General features: G+C 31.4%; 1 non-coding gene across 1 annotated transcript; it reads right to left on the bottom strand.

The window, feature by feature from the left end:
* Window positions 1-2107: 2107 nt before the first annotated feature.
* Window positions 2108-19268, bottom strand: LOC105167819 (uncharacterized). The gene is made up of 9 exons (XR_016066743.1): window positions 19204-19268; window positions 16834-17172; window positions 12338-12823; window positions 8411-8560; window positions 7049-7280; window positions 5476-5536; window positions 4776-4860; window positions 3368-3804; window positions 2108-3181 (listed from the first exon to the last, which is right to left on the bottom strand). It is a non-coding gene; the product is annotated as an uncharacterized LOC105167819 (transcript).
* Between the last annotated feature and the right edge of the window lie 3136 nt (window positions 19269-22404).

Here is a 22404-nt window from a genome sequence, read left to right as displayed (position 1 = left end):
TTTATATTTATGGTTGGGCTCGTATGCCCTTGTAATGTTTTCTCTCTCTCCCTCTCATTTTTCATCTTGGAATAATAAGGCTTGTTATCTTCCTCATTATGTACTCCCCCCAACTACTGATCGGGGTTTTTTTAGTTGTAGTGAGAGTAGTGTAAGATTTTTGGTGAGGTTTTTATTTTTGTAATTAAAACAAGCCCATGGAGAAGAAGGTCTAAGGACCAGGAGACCCACGGAGGAGTTACAAGGCCCATCTATATGTTGATAGGCAAGTTACTTTTGTAATAACATAAGGACACCTTAGATTGACCAACTCACTGCGGGCTCAGTGGGTCGCATCGGTTGGGATAGTGTGAAAGAATCATTATGGCACGGGAAGCGATGGAAGTTTAAAAAAAAATGGTTCAAAGAGGCGTTCGTGACACAATCACCTCTAAGCCAGATCCAAGATACAGTCATCATATGCACGTGACTTCCGTGGTTCCTCAAATCTAAAAAATATTACCTTACTATTGAAGCCGGGGACTCAAGTCATATCGGCCAAGCCTCCAAGGCTTCCATATGAAGATCCTTACTAGTCAGTTTAGTTGATTCGACACCTAATCAATCAATCCACTAAGATCGCGTAGATGTCTCACATCTGTCGCCGATGAAATACGACACTCATCAAATGAATGTAACTTTTAGTACAATTCTCCACAAGACACTCGATGCCTAATCTCGAGGTACTCGTATTGGAACATTTAAGCGCCAACCCCTTAGCAATTGATTTCATAACCGCCAATGCGCATACACGGTTATCTAAATGGTCTGTGGGCTCTGTTGTGATGTTTAAGCAAATATAAACATATAGAATGAGCAGAACAAAGATAAGGCCAATAGTGAACACTCATTTTATTCACAGACTAATATTACATAATATCCAGCATTGCTAAAATATATTACCTCCAAGCCAATCTAATTGGCTTCCTAGTCATCTATCCTAACACCACCAAGCCTAACTTAGTCCCCAGTCTTTTTAGCAATAGCCCAGCTATTAATAAGCTTAGGACTTTCTTGTTTTGGTTTTTCTACTCCTCATTACCACCTACAAACCATTTGCAGACTATGAATTATTGGTATCCAATACCAAGAATAATAAAGTGTTCATGTGAATACTCAATTAAAGGTTTACCTTCATTAGGGATGAGCTTATGGCACCCCCTCTACCAGTTGCCCTTCTCTCTCTGCAATAAATATAAACATCATTTGGAACTCTTGATTGTTGAACCTTCTTTCTCTTTCCTTTATCCCCGCCTAGTGGTGCAACAGGAGGACTAGAACTACTTGCAGCTATCTCATTCTTCTTCCTCTTTCCACGTTCGGCATCCTTGCCCTTCACTTTAGAGATTGAAGCCTCTCCCACTAGTACCAACAATGTAGGTTTTCTATTTGTTGCCTCATACTAGACCAACATATTAATCAACTCATGAAAGCTTTTCTCAAGCCCATTCATGTTATAATTGGTAATTGATCAAAAGAAGGAGGAGGAGATTGTAGGATCACGTCAATGTACATTTCTTCTCTTTCGAAATCAGCCCGGATGTCTTTGAGCTTCTTCACTAGGGGTAGCATCATCACTCCATGCTCTAGTATAGACGATCCTTCAACCATTCTTGTGCTGGAAAATGCCTTCGTCAAGGTATATATAATATGTCAGTCCGATACCGCGTAAGGCTCTTTCATGCAGAGCATTATCGACCAGATATCATCGTACATCCCATACTGTTCTTGGATCTCGTTAGTAATCAAGCCTACTATGATATTGTGAACTTTTCGATTGTCCTCATGTCACTGTGTAAATTTTTTGAATGTCAAATGTTTTCTAAGCAGGGACCCATCCGATAAAATTTGAGGTAGAGACTTATCTAAAACATAAGTTTAGTTCTCGAAATCAAGGATTATGGTCAGATTTCTCAACCAATTAGTGTTCTTTATTCCATTAAATTTATTTGCCTCAAGTATGGACATGAAAATACCTTTAATCAACTTAAATTGATATACCATCTGAAAAGCACTCAATATAAGTACTTGCAAACACCTGCAGTTTTAAACGTATGTTATATAAAGATTAAATGTTACATAAACAATAGACATAGAACTTTTAGGCTATAAATTATGAAAGCCATAACAACAAAGAACTGAAATAGCACAAGGAAAAGTAAAAAATGCAGTGTAGAAATTAATGAAAAATTGTAAACTTAGTCCCCTAGGTATAAGGGAATTGGCAATTTTGGTCCTGTTTAGTAATTTGGTCCTATAATTAAAAAAAAAGAATAATGACAATGTTTTAGGACAAATCAAGCCGAAAATTCATATTATAGAGAAGTGCATGTATTGTGCACATGAGATGCTAATATGCAAATTTTCAGCCAAAATTGTCCTCAAATTGTCAATTCTTTTTTAGCTGTAAGACCAAATTACTAAATTGATTTTAACAAAACAAAAATTACCACTCCCATTATTTAGACAACTAATATTGCGATTTTTCTAGAAATTAATCAACACATAGTGAGAGGAACTCCAGTAATGTTTCACTTTTCCTTGGGCTGCTTATCAAAGATGCCAGAATAATAGGTGCATTTGGTCATCTCAAGCAAGAGAGGGAACTGGCAGAAGGAGAAAAGAGCTATTGGAATGACAGAAAGGATGATAATGGGAATGGTGACCCAAGATAACCGATCATGGAGAATCAGATACAGCGCGGCGCCGAAGGACGCCATCATAGTAACGATGGAGAAGAACAAGGCCGTGAGTCCAAAGATTAACTTCGTGGGCAAGGACTTGAGAAAATCCTTCTCTGCATATCGTGCCGTTAGAATCCCCAAGAACATCAACAGCGACGTAGAGGCACTGAACATCGACAGTGCATTGGAGACCATGAAAATCAAGAAGGGATGCGGTTGGGATTCCAGCATCGTGGGCAGGCCTTTGTCATCGTTATTGTTACCACCTGGAACCGTAAACGCGGTTGTAAACATTACTGCTGCAATGAGAGTTCCTACGATCATGCTTGATCCTGCAGTGCTCTTCATCCAACTTTCTGCGTCTCGGGCCAGCTGCTTATGCTCGTCGGTGTTTGGGGCGTTTTGTTGTTCTCATTCACCTCCTCTTTGAGCTTGGGCTGAACGATGTTCTCGACTTCCTATATGGATACAACGGCAACACTTACTAAACTATACTATAAATAACTTCATATTAAAATCATGGTAAACAATACTATTTCTACAACAACCAAACAAAACTAATGCAAAACCTCAAATTTCACCTACAGCTAATCAAGAAAGATATGGTGATTAATATTAATGATAGGATTTACATAATCAATTACCTTAAACCATTGTAGCTCCCTTTGCATTTGAAGAGCAGCTCCAGAAACACGCTGTAGTCGATCAGGAGGAGATAACTTTGCAGCAAGATGTAGAAAGTTATTCCTAAAAGCATCATGTCTGCGAGCAATTATGTTCTTTTTTGCTCCAAGGGCGTATATAAGACTGAAAATCTTCTCTTGACGTAATACAATAGCATGCGCGAAAACTGTTCTTCCTTTCCTATCTTTCCTCCATATGATGTCGGGCTTGTACTTGAGCATTTCTGTTATAAATTCAATAATCCCATGCTTGATAGCATCATAAATTATTGAGTCAATATCCAGTTTTTCGAGTTCTGACATGCTCAATTTCCGCATCTCCTCAAACATGCTGCTCAGGAGCTTCACGGATTCATCGTGGACCAACTTTCTTACAAGGATATACTTGATTTCTGGAACTGAAATTAACCGTAAGTCAACGGCGCACCGCAAAACACAGTTTATGTATATCCAATTAGTACCATATATATACAGTGTTAAATGCAATTTACCACATGATTTGTCAAATGAGCAAATACCCCTGAAAAAGGAAAGGAAAAAGAAAATTTCCGTCTTATAACTTTCGTTTGAATTCATTTTGTTTTTTTATCTTTGATAATAGTAGATTTAGGCTTTTATCTATCAATTTTACGTAAATTTGGTTCTTTATCTTTTGCTCTTTTGATGATAGAGGCTAATAGTCCATCATAATTTTCTAAGTGTAATATATAAACAAACATTTATTCAATAAACTTAGATTCTTATACTATTCTAGACGAGCATTAGCTATAAGATGCAAAATGAATGAATATAAATGAAAAGTTGTGTCGGGGTAAAATTTGGTCAAATATATAACTAAAATTAAGCAATATTGAAAGCTATCAGATTCAAACTAAAACGGGTTAATTTAAAAGATTAAAATTAATAGTAAAAAAATTTAAAAGACTAAACAAACAATTTTCCCAAAAAAGAATTAGCGAATTACGACCCAGTGTTTCAAAATATGAAGCAAATTACCCGTATCAACGGTTTAGATAGGGGTAATTTGCTTTAATTTTTCAAAACAGAGAGAATAATTTGTTATTTTATTTATCACATGAATTTTTTTTATTCATTTTCAATATCACAAAAAAATAAATTGCATTTTTTTTCTGTATATATACAAAATATATTTGAAAATTGACTGCTAGACCATTCATGATTCCGAACGTTAAGTAGGTCAAAATCTAGCATTCTATGCAAGTAATCAGGCGCATAAGGAGCACGAACTGCTTCGTTTTTAAGAGTTGAGGAGTCGGATTACCTTATTCTCTTTTTTGTTTTCTTTTGCTCTTAAAATTTTTATAAAACGTGTTGCGTTTAACGACATATATCAGTAGAATATACATACCAAACACTCGTAGAATGCCCCAACCCAATTTCTGGAACAGATTGTGAACTGCAAAGCAATACTGGTCAGCAAAGCTGAACGAATTCTATTTGTCAAAGGAAACACAAGCCAAAACTGCAATATTAGTCTTATATAGAAGTAGAGGGTGCCCATCGTCATTTACAGTACGCCAATCGCAATTTTAGTACTCAAATTTAAGACTTATGGTAATTTAGTCCTTTCGATGAAAATTTGCCCTAAAAATGAGGGCTTTGTTTGGTTTTGCGTTTTCGCATTTTCCGAGACAAGATAAAACACATACAATGTTTGTTTTTGTGTTTTACATCTCATCTGTGTGTTTTTCTGTTTTTTAATTTTTTATATATAATATATATATATACATTTATATATACACATAATATAAAACAGACATGATTTGACAATAAACAGTATTTTTTGTCTCCCAAAAGTACAACATTAAACATAAAATATTTATATATATACATATTTATATATAAAAATATATGATTTGACAATAAACAGTAATTTTTGTTTCTCAAATCCCAACATCAAACCTACACCACTTATTTTAAAATATTTTAAATTTTCCTAAAACACAAATCCAAACATATCATTTATTTTCAACACACACTCACTATCTCTATTTTTTTCTCTCTATTTTCGAAACACAAAGCAAAACAATTAAATCACAAATCCAAACATAATGGAGGGTTTTTGGGCCAACTTTTGCGTCCATTTGGCAAAATATTCCAACTCCATGGCTGATTTCCATATGAAGAATTAAAATTGTCAAAAAAAAAAAAAAACAAAATAGATTTGAGGATTAAAATGATCAGTGCTTTATTTATAAGATGACAGGTTTGTAGAGTCATTTTAATTCTAATTTTATCATTACCACAGATACAGGTATTGTTAAAAAAAAAAAAAAAACTTATAAAAAAAATGTAACCCTCCCAAACCCCAACTCCCTTTGGCATCCGCACTGCCACCGCCCTTTTCTCTCTATATATATGTAATTCTATATATTTATATATAATATATGTATAAATATATGTACATAGATATCTTCCATAAATTATTAAAGAAGAAAAATACAAACAACACTCTATATTGTAAATGAGTAAATTACTCTCCTATAAAAAGAAATAGCAATTTGCCTCTCAGCGTTTTTAAAAATGCAACAATTAACCCCTTTGTTTTTCAAGATAAAATAATTTACCTCCTTAGACAGGGAGGTAAATTGATTATTTTTTTTTAAACACATGGGTAATTTGGCATTTGTAATTTAAGTAAATTGTATTGAACCCAATTATTAAATCCAAACCATCGATTTATACTAAGTGAAATTTAGGCCGTTGATTTATATGTTAAATCTGCACCCTGTATTCAAATCAATGAAATTACTTTTAGTTATTAATTTTCACTTAAATCAGAACCGTTAATCTGTTTATATTAAATGTAGCAAACTTAAATTTTTCATCATTGACATTCTACAAAATTTCAACCATTTCACTACAAAGAATATGATTTTTTGCTTCGATTAATAATTATAGCAAAAAGAAAGAAAGTTCCTACAAATCATAAGCAGTTGTTTCTGCAAGTCTGAACAAAGGCTATGATTAAAAGATATGACCGGATATTGATTAATCATAGTAAAAATTTAAGTTATTACTTTGATTTTGTTTAACTATAGTAAATAGTATTGATTTACCACAGTTTTAAGTTGTGGTCATTCATAAGGTGGCGAAAACTCAATTTTATCATAGCGCGTATCTATATAATAAATAAAATTCAACAGCTCATAAATTAAGGTGCAAAAATTATATTTTGATCAAAAAAAAAAAAAAAAAAGCCCAGATTGTCAAAGAGGGCGTGTGTGGTGCGCGGCCAGCTCTAGGGAGTCCTTTTGTATCGTTTTGAAAAATATATGGGGTTATTAACATTTTGTTTTTTACAAACAGTTGTTTTTAGTATTTTCAGTTTCATAGGGAGAGGGCTCAGATTTAATAGGATTGGATTTTTTTTGGGCAAAATCGTGTTTTGGTACCATTAAAAAATGTCAGTTTTATTTTTGGTACCACAAATTTTGCAAGTTCGGATTTTGGTACCATTAAACCAAAAAATAAGCATTTTTTGTACCAACTTAATGGCAGTGCCCATGTGCAAGATAACGGCCGTCAACCCTATAATTTTGGCGGGAAAAGTCACGTGAGTTTGAGAAAAAGGAGGGAAAATTGGTACCAAAACACGATTTTGCTCGATTTTTTTTATACTAAATATTGTTGAGTCTTCTACTCCATTTATCAGAAAAACACCAAAAAATAGAGTGGAGAGAGATATAATTGCCTCGAATGCTCATAGTTAGGCTTTCATCAGCGATTTCGTGAATTTCTTCGTCACTTGGTTCTTCAATTTCTACTGCGTGGTCGGCATCAAAGCTGCTCAATGCATGACTTTCACTGTGAGGTTTCAGTTCACCATCCCAAGGAGAATGAATTCTTACACCTGAGCTTATCGACGAGATTGTTTCCGTAAGGTTTTCGGCCATTCAAACTTCAAATAAACACACCCAAAAGGGTGTTTTGATGAGCTTATGATTTTTCACAACACTTTCAAATGTGTAAAAGATAAGAGTGTTGGGTAATTCTTTTATAAGAAAGAGCATATCACATTGATCTACAAATGAAATGTTTGAAATTTATAACTACTTTTAATAAATTTTAAGGAGTTTTCAATTTATTTCTTAAATCTTCAACAACTCTTCCAATTTTAATCATATCATTAACATAATTGACATTACTAACATTTTATAAACTTCGTATATAATCTTATTTTGTTTAAATATTTCAAAATTTATAGAAATAAAACTAATTATTAACGTCTCGTAAAATCTTATAAAATATGCCGTCTAATTATGTTAAAAAAGTGGCATGCATGTTTATATAGGCAAAATTATATATTTGGTCCTATAACTTTAGGTTGTTAGTATTTTTGGTGTTATAACTCACTTCATTTATATATTTAGTTCTCTTTAACGAATTTAGTCATAAACATCTCACATTTGGTCATTTTTTTGGCAAATTTAGTCATGCGTTAACAGTTTTGGCACTAACGATCTGTAGTTATAGGACCAAAATAAAATTTATTACAGTGTGAAAAGGACCAAAATTGTGAATATAAAACTAAATTTATAAATAAAATGATTAAATGTGAGATGTTTATGACTAAATTTATAATAAAAAAGAAAAAAGGACTAAATATGTAAATGGATAGGTTATCAAACTGAAATTAAAAACAATCTAAAGTTACATGTAAAATAATGGAAAAAATACAAGCAACCTCCTTGTGATATAGCAGATGAGCAAGTTATCCCCTTATGAAAAAATAAATAGCGATCTACCTCCTTATATTTTTTAAAATACAATAATTTACCTATTTATGTTTTTTAAAATGAAGCAATTTACCTCCCTATATAAGGAGGTAAATTGCTTTATTTTAAAAAGTATAGGGGGGTAAATTGCTATATTTTTTTTAAAGGGGGTATGTGATCATTTTCAATATCACCCAATAAATAATGGATTGTTGCCATATATATATATATATATATATATATATATGTGTGTGTGTGTACTTACTGTTGTAAATCCATTTCTCCCAGAAGGCGAGCTTCATTCCACTGGGGAAAGCAGAAGGCTTTTGAGCCAATATTTTGAGAGCGTACAGGCCATTCTGATCTGGGATCACGCCCAGTTTAGGGTATCGTCTTATTAGCAGCGACGCAACATCTACGGGAAGCCCATAGCCCAGATTAATGAGTAGAACAATAAGTATAATCATCATTATTTGTATCATGGTGCAAACTATTTGATATGATAATATCCATCAATACTTATTATTTTTTGAGTATATATATATATATATATGTGTGTCGCTAGAAATATATATATTTGATATGGACTAAATACATTTTTTGTTCCGTAGCTTAAGTCTTTGGCGTTTCGTACTTAAATTTTTGATGATAGTATTTTAATTTTATATCCTTTTCATTTCGTGATTTCAGTCCTTTTGTTCGCCGTAGTTCAACTCCACCGACTAAAAATTAATTAATTTGAAATCGCAAGAATTAAAAAACTTCATAACCAAAATGCTACTTTAAGAAATTAAAGGACAAAAATACTGGCAAAAATGAGCTAATAGGAACAAAAACTACAATTTTATAATGTCAGGTGAGATGAATATACAATTTTGCAAGAGAATTGTGAATTTCGATTAAAAAAATGACTAAAATTAAAATATTATTTTAAAAAGTTAAGAAATGAAATCCAAATGACCTAAAATTACGAATTCAAAAATGCATTTAAATCTATTTTATAAAATCATCCGATATTATTCGAAACAATGATATTATAACATTGCATTCCCTCTAATGTGATATCGGTTAATGAAATTTACACTTTATTTTTTTTAAGCTCTTTATTCGTATAAATATAATTTTATAATTTAACTTATCTTAATATACTTTTTTGGTATCACCTCATAATTTCTGACACGCCGTATGTCTGATTTGAAACAACATGCATGGATCAATGTTGTTACAACTACTGTGATCTTGAATCATGCTAGTTATTCACAGGCTTAAATGTAACAAAAGTTATAAAAAAATTAGAAAAAAATGACAATTTTAATATTACCACTAGTTATATATATTTGGTATAAAAATTATAATATTAATTCCAAATCATAGGACGATTTCAAGTTTATCCCATTCTTTTAGTAATAGTTAAATTTTTTTACATATTTTTATTTTTGTGCAAATTAGTACACTGTCAATTATTTGGCGCAAAGTCGCACTAATGGCGACCCGCTTTTCGTCAAAAAATTCAAAGTGAAACTAATTTTACACCCAAAAAAAAGTATAGGGCTAAAATTAATTAATCCCAAAAACATGAGATAAAACTTACAAATGACCCTATAATTTGGGATTAGCATTTGAATTTTTTCATGTTTAGTGACAACAATTCTTTTTAATTTGTAAGTGATAATTATTTTGCAAAAACTGTAAAAAATAATGATCAGTAGTGTATTGTGCATTAAATTGTAACTAGTTAGAAACAATTAGTGATATGTATAATGACAATCTAGCGTCAATAATCGCTTTTCAGTGTATTATTTGTATTGTTAGTGTAGATGTGTTCTTAATTATCTTAGTGACATATTATATAAAATTTTTTGTTACTAATAATTATATAGTGATAAGATCAAAATTATTATCACTTTTTTTTTTTTATGACAAAATTTAAAACTATTACATAACATCTTGTCACTAATGGGCGAAATTCTTTTTTTGTTCCATTAGAAAATGCATTTTCATTTTTGGTACCATATTATAGCGAACGTCGTTTTTGGTACTATAAAATATAAAAATATGCCTTTGTTTTTATCCCAAGTTAACGACAGAGATCATGTGCCTGGCACGTGGCTGTTAACGGTCGTTAACTCCTATTTAATGATACCAAAAAAATAAAAAGAAAATATTTTTTTGGTACTATTAAAAGAAAATATTTTGACAACCAACTTTAACTACAAATTATAAGATTGTTTTTATTTTTTACCAAAAAAAATAAAAAAATTATAATATATATAATAAATAGTTCTAATATTATAATTATTTTTATTTCAGATAATTTTCGGGATCTATCTTACAATTTTACAAATCAAATTATTATTTGATCTAAAAATATAATAATATTTGAGCACAAACTATAAAAACTAAAATTTATTTTTCAATAAAAGTATTAGATAAATTTTCTTTATTAAATAATAAATTAATTTTTAAATTGTAATTATTTACCTTCGAGATGAATTGTAGAAATAATACTAAAATTTATCTCTTACTTTTTCAGTCAAAATTTATTCAAATATTTTTAGAATAAATAATAATTTAATTCTAGAAATAATTAAATATGCTAGAGTTTATCTAAAACAAATATAATTATAATTTATAAACTATGTTATTATTTATTTCAAATAAAATTCTTTATTTTTTTAATTTTTATAAATAAAATTTTATTTCTTGTATATTATTGTCAAAGTTTATTAAAATATTTTCAAAAAAAATAAAAATTCAATTTAAAAAAATTAATAGCTGCTAAAATTAATCTCGAATGTAAATACTTTTAATTTAAAAATTAAATTATTATTTAGAAAAAAAAAGTATCTAATACTTTTAATGGTACAAAAAAAATACTTTTTTATTTTTTTAATACCATTAAATAATAGGAGTTAGTGGCTGTTAACGATCATGTGCGTGACACATGGCCTCTGCTGTTAACTTAAGATAAAAAATGCTTGTTTTGGTGTTTTATGGTATTAAAAACGACACTCATCATAATTATATTACTGAAAACGAAAATGATTTTTTTTAATGAAACAAAAAAAAAATTTTGCCCGTCACTAATATTGTATATTTTTTTTCTATACCATATGAAAATAATAAAAAACAAGAATCTACAAAATGGAAGAGAGAGAGAGAGAGAGAGAGAGAGAGAGAGAGAGCAATGTGACCATGTGACAATAAGAAGTCAAAAACTTGACTTAGTCCTATATATCAAAATATTTAATTAATAAATTTGGTAAATAAAAATATCAAATTTATAAAAGATCAGATTATTATAATAATAGTTGCAAATTAAATACATACAATGATATATGTATGATTAATTCTTATAACCATTAATCATACAACGAGAGCTGGTTGAAATATGTGATTAACAAGTTTTTCAGTCGTTTAATAATAAATTTATCCACTTCTTAAAAATTGAAACATATATTTATTATATAAGTTTTTAAAAAAATCATGATCAATTTTTATATTTAAGCTTACTTATTTTTCATGAGACATTTAAATAAAGAGTTATCAAATAAAATAATATAAACTACTAATTATAGTTGGAATAATTTGAGCAATTTTCACATTCTGTCGAGCTTTCTCTCTGCAAAAAGCTATAAAGAAAAATCAGAAACTAAAAATTATTTTATATTATAAATAAAAATAAATTATAAAACTATCAAAAGAAATTATTTTTTAAAATAAAGTAATGTCAATTTCAATTGTTATTTTTTTCTTTAGACAAGAAATTAAAATTTAAGTTTAAAGCTTGATAGGCTAATATTCCTAGGTGGAGGCCAACCCAATCGCCCCCTAGGGTGACTCATTTTTTTTTAAAAAAATTAAAAGATTAATCAAAGTTAGTTCCCCAACTCCCTCTCACGAGACTAAAACAGATCGACGATCTATGACTTTGATCAGTGCTCAACTAGCAATTTCTTTTCTCTATTTAAAGAAAGTTTTGCATATAAATCTTTTCATAGAGGTAAATTGCAATATTTGGTTGGTAATTTATGAATTTTTTTTTATCCAAATCAACTTTGATCGTACTTGATCTAATTATATAGAAAATGACGAATCACACGCTTGTTGTGTAATTAATTTATTTCGATAAAATTTGATTTGGATAAAAAAATTTGATAATTTATACGATGAGTTCCAGGATGCGGCATACCGTAAATTTCTGCAGTAATAAGACTATTAAGCAGCTTCACCCCATTCTCGCCTTTCTCCGGGCTCAGCGCAGATTTAGGTGTGAGATTGTAGAGATAACGGACCATTCTCTTTTGCCCGTACAAAGCAGCCACAATCACAGGGAGCTGCCCGTCCTCGTGTTCCTTTCCCATTCTGAGTAGATTCTTGTTCTTCCTTATCATGGCCTTAGCCAGGTTGATTGCACCACAGACAGCAGCCAGAGACAGCCCAGTTGCTTCGTATTCATTGGTGAGTTCCAAGTCAGCTGCTTCCATCTTACTCACCAAGTGTTCTGCAATCTTCAGCTGTCCTGATAAAATCGCAATGTGAAGGGCTGTGTCTTTGTGAGATGATACTCTTTCCCTAACTGCATCCGGGTTTTCACCAACCAGACGTTGTGTTGTCCTCAAATCACCTGCTTCAATTGCCTTGTACAAACTCTCATATTTTAGGTATTCTTTGTTCCCTGCAGAGAGATAATGTTAATTAGTTTCCAACTTGCATGCAAACAACAGGAATTTGATGATTCAATTGTATTTTATCTCCTTGGAAATAATAATATACAAGTTATTGCACTTATTTTTTGGAACGGGTAAGATAAAAAAATTTTGAGGACGAAATTTTTATTAGGAGGGAAAAATTATAACATTCTCAAATCTTAATATATAATTATGAATTATTAGAATAATCATACAGATAAGTGGTATGATGATATATATAATCTTTGGTGGTTAATGGAAATTTATTTGACATAATAAATTCTTGGAGATGACTGAGAATTTGAACAACAGAAATTGTGGGATTAAAAGTGTTAGAATTTGTAAAGATGAGGGTGGAATAAATACAATCTTCTTTTAATATATATATCTACAGCTTATACATTAAAGTAAAATAAAATACAAATAAGATGGAAAAGGGGATCAGGTGGTGGAATAAGGACAACGTATAAACACTCCTTACATCCTTATCAATATATATATATATATATCAAATACTATATTATTATATATATAACTACATACACCTACAAACTTACACATAAATATAATTAACTATATATATATATATAGATTACATTTTTGAAGGGTGTAGAAAAGAGAGAAGAAAACAAAAAAGGAAAAAAACAAAAGACAGAGGTGGTGCAAAGAGGAGAGGATGAGGAGAAGAAAAGAAAAGGAGAAAAGAGAAGAAAAGAAAGCAGAAGGGAGTTTGAGGAATTTTGAGCTGTTCTTTCATTACCATCTAGCTTAAACTGTTTTTACAATTGATTAAGTAAGTTTTTGTTCATCTTTTTTATCAAATTCGTGTAGAAGTTGGGTGTAAATTGGAATTCAGGAAAATACACTAATAAAAGATGGAAGAAAGGTATTAGGAGAGGCTCTATTTTTTAGCAGCCTCTCTAAATCTGGATTATCTTAACATATACCAGTCCAAATTTAGTTATTCCGGCTTCTAGGAAACCCTGAAGGTATTTACTTAAACTTTGTAGTTTTGAGAAAAAGATGAATTTGTCGTTTTAATGGGTAAATATAAGAAAATATTCTGTTGCTTTGTTTCTGCCAAAAATTCGACAAAGTATATATAATGCCTTGTTACTGCGGTTATACTGGTTCAATATGTATAATTCTTTCATAAATGAACTAGACATGTAGGAGAGTATATTTTGAAAATATGATGATTTTTGAGAGAATTTTAAAGTAGTAGATTCGAATATGTTACAGTCTAAATTAACTAGGTTGTACTAAACCTTGAATAACTAATTACATATAAATCCAATCGGAATAATTCTTGTTGAAAATGAAACTAGACTTCCATAAGAATATTTTATGTAAAATTCACACTTTTATAAATTGTATTACACTATGAGGAACATTTATAAGTTAAGACAGAGATTCTGTCAAGGAGATTAATTAAGTAGATGATAGAGATAGATTTTAATAAAATTAATTACTATGGTTAAAATATAAATCATACACCACCGGAAATCTTATTATGTTTAGATTATTATACTAAAATAGTTTCTAAAGATAATGATTACAAATAATGTTATGTATAACTAGTGAGTAATGCTCAAACTATAAAGATTATAGATTCAAGGACTGTAAGGTAACTTCTAAAATATAGACATTGATTTTAATATATCAAAATATATATTGAGGTAAAAATAACCGAGTCTACTTTCTACAGAAGATAACGGACTAAAGATTCGAATTTTGTAGAGCGAGATATTCAAGAATTAGTGGGAAGTGTACGATATGATCTAATGCTTTATGAAAGAACTTCACTATTATCAATTCATTGAGATTACGTCTTATAACTCATTATAGGATATAAGAATAATGTTCAAGACTGAAAACATTATTATGCTATTTAAATAGTTGGAAAAGGTAGGTAAATATAGTTAATTTAATTTATATATATATATATATATGTATCTACTTGTCTATATGTGAACTTGATTAGAAATTGTAATGTACTTGACTGGATTATATGGTTGTCTCATGAAACGGTTGTTATATGTTTTGTCTATGGTTCTGTGATATTTATGGTGAATAAAGTTGAAATATGGATATGATTGTAACATGCTTCTAATTGATTGATTTCGTGATGAATAAAAATGAATGATGGAATTGTTGTAAATGATGGTGATATGTTTCTATTTGGTGATTGACTTGAGTAAAATGATGAAGTGGTCAATGTGCAGATGATAATTGAGGTTAATTATCGAATGGAGTTGAGTGATGGAATCAAGAAAATGAGAAGGATAAAATGAGATAAAAAAATGGCTTACCTAATGTGGGGCATACTTAATGGTTTACAATGAGGTGACATGATTGATGATGAGTTGGGTGCTGTCATGATGATGTGATATATGATATGACACATGAATATACAACTAGGTGCCATGGCGCGAATGGTATCGGGGTATCTTGGGTAGCGGGAAATATCCTTTGATGACGACTACACATTATGGTGATGTGGGGGTGCTAGGTTCAGTGTGATGTCCCCACACAAGATAGGTATCCTGTGTCGGCAGTTATATGATATTGATTGACACGATGAGAGCCAGCAAACCCATTAAATATGAACCAGTTAGGCTAAGTAGGGCCAAAAGAAAACAATGAATACTTAAGAGAATAGAACTATAATAATGTGCGAAGTTATTACTTGATTTTAATGTTGGTTTTGCATGATTACTAATGTAAACAATTAACCGTAGTGAAGTGTGTATTAGGTCGTAGATGGTGTTTGACTCTGATATTGGTTTCACATGATTATTGACATTATTACTTTGTAATTTCATGAAATTATGTGACAAGTATCATCTGATTGATATTACTGAAATTACAACTTCCACTACAAAAAAAAGGCAGGATTTATAACCGTTCTTTTGTAATGGCTAATGCCCATTCCAATACACACGATCTTTGTAACGGATTGGACATGCTGACGTCATTGAGAGGATAATAAAAAAGAAATTTTTTATAACAGCCATAACCGTTACAACACCCTTTACAAAATTGGTGTATTCCCAAAATCGTTACAATTTGTAGGCCGTTACTATTTTCAATAGTTTTTGTAACAGCTATCTATTTTTGAAACGGATGATTTTTCAAATATCAAGCAATTACAATGGCGGTGGAAAAAATAGTTCCAAAGTACATGAAAAGACGATGTTACAAGAATCGTCAGATTAGAGATGGTTTTTTTTGTAAAGGCCGTCACAAAATAATGGCTACATTTTCTAACGGCTATCTTGGACGTTCCAAAGACCGTTACCAAAGCCATTATAAAAAAAACTTATATATATTCATTTCATTTCATTTCATTTATTGTTAAAATTCTTATACTAACCACAAACACCCTCAACACTCTTATTTTCTTGCTTATACATTTGATTAGCTTGTAGATTATTACTTGAATTTTGTACCGCCAACTAATGCTGATCATCACTTAAGTTGGTTGACCAAGTAATAGAGACTAATTTAATATATTATTATATTTAATTAAATTAATTGTAGTTTACCTAATTTAGTTTTATGATTTTTTATTAATCTTATATCATGTTAATATATATACTAGTTTCGCATGATTATTGATATTATTACTTCATAATTTCATGAAATTATGTGATAAGTATCAGTTGATTGGTATTACAGAAATTCCAACTTCGTGATTATAAAATAATACTGGTTGTTTGTGGTCGTGGAATTAAATTAGATTTATATAATATGTGCCTATATGTGTGTATATATATGGACTAATTAGCTACCACTTACTGAGTTGGCAACTCATAAAATTTGCTATGTTTTTTGTTTTTCAAGAGATAAAGCATAAGCCAAGTCTCAGCTATATAGGTGGATTAACAGTGCCATCCTAACAAATATGAGTTTGTTAGGGTAAATGAATATGTTTAGGGAAGAGGCGTCACATAATTACTCCATAGATAATAAGGATTGATGAGAGAATAATTACCAGTATCTTCAGCTTGAGCTTCTTCTTCATCTGACAATGGTGGTGGGTTGGGCTGCAAAGCTTTTTCAGCCAGATGAGTCCATGCATCCTTGGCGGAAATGTGAGCTTTATCTAATCTGGAATATATGCCTGCTCCACAACATAGTTGAATAGCATGCAAAGCCAGTGCATTTTTCCTCTTCCATTCTTCATGTTTTTGTTTCTGCGTCTGTTTATCTGGCATCTCCTCGTTTCCGGAAACAACACCCCATAGCCCATGCCCAACCAGGTAGTTTTTCAAACACCTTTTCCAGTACTCATAGTTTTCCTCAGTCAACATTTCCGGAACAATTCCAGAGCCTGCAAGTTCTTAAGTGCGCGTGAGTTCGTAAGCATGAAGGATATTACGCTTACAGGATTACAAACCACTCCAGTTAAAAGTTTAAATCGTTAGAAAGGTGAATCGTTTAACATTTAATATCTAATACAACTCCCTTATGTGCAAACCGTGCATGTTGAAAACCTTTCTTTCATAAATACGTGACAACGATTTTGGAACATAAGACTTTTTATTTGGTCTGATTCTGTCATTCCATGTTAAACAACCATGTCGCTTGTCTAAAATGTTTAACTAATATAAAAAAGAATAATTTAATATTCAATATCTTAATAGCGGTTCATTACATTTTACTAATAGGCACATGGAAAGCGCGTGAAGAATGCTGAGGTTAATTTACGCCCTTTTTTCTAGTTTGGCTGAAATTCATTTCGAACGCATTTGAATTGAATGATTCGAAATCGCGGATTTTAAATTCCTAATAACAAATCTTTTGAATATGTTTGGATAATTCCAATTTTAAAGGATTTCAAATCCTCCCAAACTAACTTTGAACTATATTTTGAAAAATATGTATGGATTTTAAATTCTTTTCTCCAAATCTTTAATTTAAATCCAAATTTATCAATCCAAATACGCCATTTGAGACAATTCCTAATTTAAACACCCTAAAACTCTTTCTCTCCACCCAAACACTTTGTCAGCCAAAATTACTAAAAATTGAATTAAAGAGGAAGAAATTAAGCTACATCTTCGTAATGCCACTACGAGACTTTTACTAAAAAAAACATGTCATTACAAGACTTGGAGTTTAATGATTTCCCCCTCCTACCTAATTTCACATTCTTAAAATGTTTGTGCATGTTGTTGAAATTGTACAAAAATATAGATTTTGTTTTATATTCCAAAGAAGATTCCAACTTCTGATAGTGTATTCCTTTATTCCACTTAAACACTATTTTTCATTAAAACGAAGACAGAAATGATTTTGGGCTTAAACCCTTGTTTCAAATTCTAATTTCAATTTGCAAAATAAAGGAAAGGGACAAAAAACCAGGCTAATTTTATGCATCATATAATGAAGAAGCGGGAAAAACACTGTTAATTTCCTTTCAAATTGACTAGAGAGCTTTGCCACATAATTAATTTTCACTGGAAAAACAGAATGCCAAAAGTTAACTTTCCGGATTAAAATTGTTAAGTCCTTAGTTATAGGATCACAATTGCCACCTCCTAATTAAATAACAATTTTTTCCTCCATTATCTTTTTTCCATGTCAGCATTCTAAGTTGCGCTAGTTTAAAAACCTTAAAATTGGTCATGTCAGCTGACTCCAACCAAATTTGGCCACTCTACGGCAGGAATTTTTTTAAATTGCACAAAATAAAATGTATTCGTCATTTAATTATCATCCCAATAAATGGAGTTCTCAAAATGCCACTCCTAACATACAAGAATAAATGCAATTTAGCCCAACTTTCTATTTGAAAAGAAAGAAATGCCTACTTTACTAACTACAGTCAAGAGTAAGAGGTTTTCTACTTGTCCCAAGTTACTGTTGATGACTAAACAAGAAAAACAACGTAACGTTTGGTTTTGTTTTTAACTTATTTTTGGGTATTTTGTGGAGATAGAGAGAGAAAAAGAAAGATAAATAAAAATAAGTTAGAGATAGTGTGTATTTTTGGATTTGTTTTCGGAGATAATATAAAATAAGTTTGGTATATTTGATGTTGAGTAGTGGGGAGACAAAAAATATTGTTTATTGTCAAATCATGTCTTTTTTATATATATTTATATATATATATATATATGTATAAAAATGTATATAGTTTATTTGTAAATGAAGAGAGAAATTTTAGTTTTGTCCCCCACTCACTGTTACAAAATACCTAAAAACGAGACAAAAATTGACAAAACATTGAATGCCAAACATTGCTTCGGTTTTGGACCATCTCGGAGATGGCCCAAAAACGAAGCCAAACATAATGAAAATGTTCTGAACAAATATATATATATATAGATATAACAATGAAACATGCAAATGGGAATACCTGAGCTTTCTGTCATACTTCCTTAAGCTATTTTACCAGAGAAGAGTACCGTTAAAATCATGCACTAAAACTAAAATCGGTCCCATATATATATATAGGGAACTCAATTAAAAAAGGCTATGCTTTAAGCACACTGTTGTTACACGCCTTATTCTATGCTTAAATAACACATATTCTTGTTCTCTTTCTTCTTCTTTTTGTCCTTTATCTTTGCAGTGCCAGTTCTTATATTACTGTCTAAAAAAGCATTAACACATCACCATTTTGATGCTACATTACCTGATCACTTGTGGTCCAAAGAAAACTTACCAATTAAAGAAAAAGTTGCTAAATTTCTTCATCGTTCAGACTCCATGGATGCCAATAAACGAGTTTCTCGTTGTTATGGGTGTGGATGGGTCTGGTGCCTATTTATCATTAATCTAGAGGTTAGACAGATGTAAAAGTGTTTTGCAATAGTTGTGACGGATCTATAAAGGTCGATTGTAGAAATTTATAATTTAAAAAATTATATTAATATTTATTTTTATTCAATAAATAAATTTTTTTATTAATTAAAATTCGCAAAATTTTTCGTTATTAACAAAAAAATTAATATTTTGCACCCCTATGCATATAGCCGTATCTGATCTCCTCAAGTATCAAAGGTAACAAAATTATCACTCACATGAAGAAAAGTCATTCTCACTTATCAACTACATTTTTTATTTTACTCCTTCAAATATATTTTATTAAAATCTCCCACAATACTACTTTTAGTGATTTAAAATTTTATTCAAATGTTATTTAAAAATAATATTTAAAATTTATAGCTTCTTAATCGGGACAAAGATTATTTTGGTCCAATAAGTTTTCCCACATTCAATTTTAGTTCACTATGTTTAAGCATTTTCAATTAAGTCCAGTAACTTGAATAATCGCTTACAAATGGAATTTTGGACACTTTTACCCCTATGCAGTTTTAAAAAAGCTATTTTAGTCCATTTTCACTAAAATTCTAATTTTTCATCCATACTCGTCCAAAATGGTATCAGAGGCTAGGTTTATTGAAAAAATGTATGATTATATTATATTTTGATATTATTTATCCACTAATGGAGGAGACTCTTTAAGAGAAAATGGAACCGAACGAAAGTTCGAGTTATTATGAAAACAGAGAATATTTCCAGATTCTAGAAATACAAAGAAGAGAATTTCTCATGAAAATTCTTGACAAGTGCAACAGTCCCAGGAGGATTGATCCAAAACTTCTCACGCCAGAAGAAGAACAAGAGTGGCTGAGAAATTTTGAGGTTTGACAAGTACTACCAGGAAAGGCAGTAAGCGTCTACGCTCCACTAAAGTCCATGGTAGAACCCCAGCATGGAGAAGCAGAACGGAAAAATTCCTACATAATTTCAGTTCTAAAAAATATGACTGATTGGAAAGAACTCGAGTCAGACACATCGAAGATCTCCCAAGATCTAAGGGAGATACAAAAGACGGTTCAAGACTATGGACATAAATTAATCCATATACCTATGAAAGTAGAATCTTTGAGCTAAAAGATGGACGAGTTCCTTAAGATCCTTCTCGATCTACACAAGAGCCTTATAGATTTGAGGGCAGAAATTACAGATCTGAAGAGAAACCAAAGAGAGAACCCTAAGACATCAAAATCCAGACAGGAGCGAATCAGGGACGCTCTTGGAGCAGTACCTCTTCTACACTAGAAGGGGAAGGCTATGGAGATTCCAAAGCCGAGGTCCAGAGAAGATCTGATTCTCGCATCTATTACACCTACAATAATTGGTAGAATCCTTTTCCCAACTTGGGATTGTGAATTTAGTCAATATCCAAACCAATGAAATCACTCCAGCACTACCACAGCTAGAGGAAGTAAATGTTCTAATGATCCTCCACAGGATCAACCGACGTTAGTGGGAACAAGGCTAAAGGAAAATCCAGGACGAAATCCAAAGAGAGTGCCTGAAGGACCATGCTCCAGCCCTTACATTCATATGGCGCTATACTGAATCTCGATATTATCGATTTTCGAAATATTAAGAAATTGATAGATGAATTGGTTGCAGCCATCAAGATAGCAGCAACTACCCTAGAGCTCGACAAGGAAAACTTCATAAAGCTTGTGGAGTTGAGCTTGGAGGGATCTGTGAAGATTGGATGGGATAATATCTCAGAAGATACCAAAGCCAGTATCCTTGCCGGAGATTCAAAAGGCGCGATAGCAGATCGGCTAGGAAGGGTTATCAAGATACACTTAATTGGAGATGGATACTTCAAAGGAAGTAGAACATGAAAAGACTGAGAGGTAAAATCAAACGAACACCTCTATATTGTGATAACAATGATTTTTCAACTATTATAGGAGAATCAAGCGAGCCAAGGAAAAGGAGGAAGCAAAATAGTAACTCCTACTCCAGGAGTTCCAAGAGAACTTTTTCCCGGTGAAGATCATGGTGGTCCAAGTCCAAAGCCAAAACATAGAAACTTGAACACAAAACAGGACCAACGAGGGCTTCAGCCCAAGGATCTAGATGAATAGATGTAAGATCCACCGGAAGAACCCCTACAAGAACTTTTAGACGAGCCCATACCCGAGCCAATGAAAGTTTAAAAAACTGCAATTACTGGACTTGCGGAGCAAAAGGACATATATCTCCCAACTACCCGCATTAACGTGGTGAATTATGAAAATTTGAAGCCATGGATGACATCTTGGATACAGTCTGGCGATTTGATTCCCATTTACCAATTCGAAAAACTTTCCCTCAGACAAAAGTGTCTATGAAGAGGAAATAGAGACTGATTCGGATGGATCTTCAATCGAGTCAGAATAACTACAACGAGGGTGATAAGCTTCAAACCTCTGAAAGCGATTCTTTTCTAGAATGACAGTGTCCAACAACACTATGGAAAGAATCATGCGACAAGATTCCAACCTCAGCCCATACGATGGATTTAGGATTGGAGGAATCGGGAGAGTCCTAAACCAAACAGGACTGAACTAAAAAAAACATCACATAATCTACAAAGTAAGTTCAGGTGAGTTTGCTATACCTTTGGAACTTACTGGTAATGTGATGGAGATACAATTAATTCCTAAAGAAGAGATTCTTGAAGAATTAAGTAAGCTGAGAGAAGAAGTAACTATTACTACGAAATGGATCCACAGAGGAACTATTGAAGTAGTAATAAAAG

Source organism: Sesamum indicum, linkage group LG8 (genome assembly GCF_026168435.1).
Source record: "Sesamum indicum cultivar Baizhima isolate 11 linkage group LG8, ASM2616843v1, whole genome shotgun sequence".
In the NCBI taxonomy this organism is placed as follows: domain Eukaryota; kingdom Viridiplantae; phylum Streptophyta; class Magnoliopsida; order Lamiales; family Pedaliaceae; genus Sesamum; species Sesamum indicum.
The sequence above is the reverse complement of the archived record's forward strand: the minus strand, read 5'-3'. Positions and strand labels throughout refer to the sequence as shown.